This window comes from Athene cunicularia (genome assembly GCF_003259725.1).
Source record: "Athene cunicularia isolate RWA chromosome Z unlocalized genomic scaffold, athCun1 chrZ_part3, whole genome shotgun sequence".
NCBI classification, from domain to species: Eukaryota; Metazoa; Chordata; class Aves; order Strigiformes; family Strigidae; genus Athene; species Athene cunicularia.
Window position 1 is genome coordinate 5,561,177 of NW_020799144.1, and position 5,505 is coordinate 5,566,681.

Below are 5,505 nucleotides of genomic sequence, written 5' to 3' on the forward strand. Positions count from 1 at the left end.
AAAACCAATTTATCATTACAAAGAGATAAATAACTACCCATAAATAAAAAAAAAAAAAATATTACAAATGTTAGTATTTTAAAATAAGGCCCCAAATAATATCTTGCAAAATGCTTCCAAATGGTGATTCAAATTTAAATCATTTCTTTGGTATAAATCAAATACTTGAAATTAAACTAGAACCAAGTTATATAATTCGCATACTTTTTACATTACTTACATCAAAAATAAGTGTTTCACAGACCTTTACTAATTGTACTCATAGTCAGTTCATGGTATATACGAAGATCTGTATAATCGTCTCTACACTTGTACTCATTGATAAATTCTATACATTATATCAAAATGACTCAAATAAACATTTCTCCTCTGACAATTCAGTCCTCTGACCCAAAGCTATGGGATCCTTTCCAATGCAGATAACTTATAGATTAAATCCTTAATGTATTAAGGTTTTTTCACTGTAGAAAGAGAAGTAGAAATCTTACCCGTTTATTATGCTGAATGAAGCCAGATTAAAAATTTATTAATAGTCATCAGATCATGAGTTTCACTTTCATTACTCCTATAGATTTATACATGTATATAGAAATATACAGAGGTTTTGCCTCCTGAAGCTATTAATATATTAAAAATGTGTAACTGTTTTGAAATAAAATCAGTTTTGCCATTAGGGCGACATTGGTTTCTACTGTGCAAATGGACTGAATAAACTAAACAACATGGTATTAAGAATTAAAGCAAATTTTCTTTATCCCTGTATTAACTGTTCATGTTGTTCTATCCACATCTTACAAGTATACTTAAATTATGAAAAGTTCAATTTTTTAAAACAAAAACTAGGGTTAAAATCACATGTAAAATATATCTATACAATTTAATTAACATTCTCGATGAAAGCATCATGAGAGAAAATGTAAAAATAAAAAAAATGTTTTAATGAGATTTGTAGGAATGTACCTTATCATGCTGAAGGTGTAAATACAGAGAGGACACTGTATTGCTTAAATAATCTTACGCTTTCTATAACAAGACAAAAATCCAGTGCAGATATACCCAAGTTACCTTTAAGCCTGCCAGCTGAGATTATATAAAAAAACCCTCTATTTGCAGAAATAGAGAGCTAATGAGGACTAATTTGCCATCTTAAAAAGCAGAATTATCCTGTGCTGAGTTCAGCTACAAGAAGTTTGACTCATTTTGGTAATTAAGCTAAGGCAGAAAGCTAAAACTGGACAGGGAGGGATGTGGGGAGCTGCAGTCTGTGACAGTGGGACTCTTCCACTCCCATACCTGAACGTGCACTGCATTGAGCACTTCTGATCAGCATTCCCTGGCCTCTGAATCAATAAATCCTCTGACTCTACATCCACTTACTGTTTCTCTTTTCTGTAGCCATTTAGCTCCAGATCCCTTTTCCCACCATTTTATCTAATATTTTTCCCCCCTTTATATTCCTGGGTCCCAGGGTGGATCAGCGAGTACTCTGAAATTTGCGCTGAGTTTCAGGAGAAAAAGGGAAACTTTATCAGTAAATCTATGTTCCAGAAGGGAGTAAATGCAGGTAGAGAGGCAGTGGGTGACAGGAGATTTGGGCTGAGATTTGGGAGGACCTGAAAGCTGGAGTTTTTGGCATTGTTCTGAGTCCGGCTTCACCCCTGGCTGAAATCTGACAGGCAGCACCCACATGCCCAGACTCCTGAGAACTGGAAACACTACAGCTGTGACATGAAAACATGAAAAAAGGTATGTATTAGAGCTGCCATTATTTAAGGGTACTGTGCCCATCATTTGGGAAGAGAAACGACTGGCATGTGCTGGGGAAGCACTTATTCCATGTTCTCTACTTGTGTTCCAGGAGAATTTAGGCCTTTTTGGACCCTGTATTGTGCTAATAAGGATTTCTCTGGGACAGCTCAAAACCATGCAATTTCCACACTCTGGAGTGACTCAGATATGTGTCCTACTTGGGTATCTCCAACATGACTGTGCAGTCACTAGCTCAATTTTCACTGAGAGACAACAGATAGAAAACAATGCACCTGTGAGATGGTGTTGTTATGGATGCAAGTAAGGTTTAATAGTTTTATCAGCTTCTCAGTTGGTATGAATGATACAACTTCAATGTTCACACCGGCTGTGGGTCCAGCCCTTAAAAATGAATGTAGGTGCCAAAAGTGTCACCTGGAGGACACAGCAGCAATAGCAATGAGCCATGCAGGTGGACCTATACCGCACAGCAATGCATCATGGGTGATCATAAGGGCTCTTCATCAGAGTGGGTAATAAGAAACATGGCATGACACTTACCTTGCTGTCTTTCCAGCCACCTTATCTTGTCTCCCATTCAAAAAAAAAAAAAAAAAAAAAAAAAACCAATTACAGTAAATTGAGTTAATGATTTTAAATGGTTTTATGACATGGACACCTGTATGTTAGGAACTGAAATGAAATCACATCTTTCTGCCATTGAACAGGTAATGGCTTCCAGTCATCCTTCTTTCACTTAAACCAACAATTTAGAGATTAAAAGTTTTTGATGTCTTTAACAATTCCCTAAACTGGAGCAGAAGGAGCCATTACTAATCTCCTAAATTCCAGAAGTTATTCTATTAAAAGATGCCAGAGCATCCATACGTTCTCAGCAAAAGGAATTCCACAAATTTTTACCTAATAGAAAACAAACAAAACCCACTGTGAAGATGAAAAGTCAGTAACTCTCTTGTATTTTCTTACAAGTTACATGTTGCACTTCAATCAATGAAAGTAATATATAGTTTTAGTTTCTAGGAATCTAAAATATTAGAGGGAATAAAATCTTCATTTAGTTCTTATTTTATGTCTGTATTTATGTGAAAAAATTTATTTAGTTCAGGATTATGTGTGTGTTACTGTGTAAAGTTGTAACTTTAATCCAAAAATGTCTATGTAACATCAGCTTTTCTGTTAACTTGTATGCCCCACAGAAAGAGTTCCTGTCAATATTTTAACTTCAGCGAGACTGAATGAGAGAAAAAAACCAAAAAAACATGTCATGCTAAGCAGATGGTTGTCACAGACTGCATACCACAACTAAGAGTTAGTATACAAGTTTATGTAGCTTGACATACTATAAACAATTCCTGCACATAAATGCTGAATGAAATAAGCCTTGGGTAACACTTGAGCAAAATACTTCATTTTTATTGTTTCTCAAAATGGTGGGTTGTTTTTTTTTTTAATTTTCCAGATATATAGATGTATTTTTTTAATATTTATTAATATATATAACAAATACACTACCCATGCCCACTGGCAGGTATAAGTCCTCCCTTAGGAGGACAGGCTGAGAGAGTTGGGGTTGTTCAGCCTAGACAAGAAAAGTCTCCAGGGTGACCTTATAGCGACCTTCCAGTGCTTAAAGAGGGCTACCGGAAAGATGGGGAGGGACTCTTGATCAGGGAGTGTAGGGGCAGGATGAGGGGTAAAAGTTTTAAACTGAAAGAGGATAGATTTAGAATAGATGTAAAGAAGAAGTTCATTGTGAGGTTCATGAGACGCTGGAACAGGCTGCCCAGAGAGGTTGTGGATGCCACCCCTCTAAAAGTGTTCAAGGCCAGGTTGGACAGGGCTTTGAACAACCTGATCTTGTGGAAGGTGTCTCTGCCTGTGAGAGGGGATTGGAACATTTTCCAGGTTCCTTCTAATCCAAACAATTTTATGATTCTATGATTCTATGTAAAGTCTCTGCAATGCAGAAGAAGCTACACACAGATTCAGTCTGTATCTTCCAAATGGATGCATCATTTAGTAACTTTGAGGGGATTTGGATAATCCTTTCACTCACAGGGAGTCAAGTGAATTTTGGTGAAAAAAAAATCTGGTAGCCACACACTGTTTACAAGCCTTTTTCCAAATATTTAAACAATTATATAAAGTTTAAAAGTATCATATACCCCAGTGTGCTAGGCACTGTAGCTAACAACAAAAAGACATGTGCATCACACTGAATCAGAGAACTATTGTAACTGCCAGCAACTGACCATGGCTAAGAAAAAAGTGAGTCATCCACTCATGCAGATATTCAGTCAGCAGCAATCACTATGTGATATCAACGTAAGAATAATAATGTATATTTTGATTCCCATCAAATTATCTACTCTTGACATAAGGAAATAAAACACCTTGTGAAGGTTCAGACTGATAAAATAATTGAATTTTTTTTTATTACTTAAATTTTTTTTTTTTGTCTACATCTCTCCCATTAAAAAAAAAAAAAAAAAAAAAAAAAAAAAAAAAAAAAAGAGGAGGCTAGGTAACTAACATAAGGTATGAAATTTTTAGTTTGTTTAATTGAGATGTTACTGGTGGAAAGGGAGCTGAAAAAATCTTTTCAAACAGTCATATTCTTCAAAATAACATGGCAATGCTGTCTGGATTTTATCCCCCTGATAAGAACAACCCAGTTGTGCTTTGTAGACATCATTGTATGTATGGTTTCACCTGAAAAGATTTAATGTAAAATTGCTATCATTACATTTTTTTTTATACTTCTGTCCAACAAATTAAATGGCAGTTGACTTAACTGGTTTGAGATCACCCTTGATTTTTATCAACAAGTACTTTTTTGTAGCAATTACCACTATGGAGATAGTCTAGAAAATCATTCCATTTAAGACTTGGGCCATTTAAAACTTAACCTTCTCTGGAAAGTATTTCTTATTCTAAAGAGTAAGATCTACCAAATCCTGAGCAGAACAAAACATAGGTGTGGCTAAACTGATAACAAGACTAGTTTTCCAGGTGACCTAAACCATCCTAAGTCAAATCTTTCTTATACAGATCCTGTTCCCTTCCCATGGAGGTGTCCAGTGACCATGGGTAGGGCAGCCCCAGCTGTCTACCAGTCTGCCCTTCAGGGACAGGGACAGGGACAGGGACAGTTGCCACAACCCCCAGGACGCTACAGCCTCCATGGTGCCCTGAGAGCCTTGAAGACAGATCTTACAAGTGAAATCTGATAAAAAACATGTGTTGAAACTTTGACTTTTTGACACCCTAGGTCACAAGGCTGTGTGCTGAGTAGCAGATCCATGTTAGCTTTAGCTTTTCTTTGTGAGAAAGCCTTTCTTCTCATCCTTCACATCCCCCAGTGGTCTCTAGTCTGGCTAAGGACTGTACTGTTTCACCTCTCCCATGTTCAGAAAACATCTCCTTCCAGGCAGTTCACCTACATTTCCTCTTCTGGATGCTTCTTGTTCACCTCTGAGTCAGTCAGGACCCCCCTGTTCCTCTGTGCTGACTCTCTGTCTGTTGGAAAGAACAGGCCTCGTGCTTTGAGGAGCTGTCCTTGAAGTTCACCAGCAGTCGTGTTCACTTCTACTCTCCAGAACAGTTGCCTATGGGATCATGCCAAGAGAATCCCAGAACAAGCTGAAATCTGCTGTCCTCAAGTCCACAACTGTGACATTGTGATGCTTGTCTAGAGAGCGAGTCTCATGAAGAGAAGCTGAGGGAGCAGGGTTG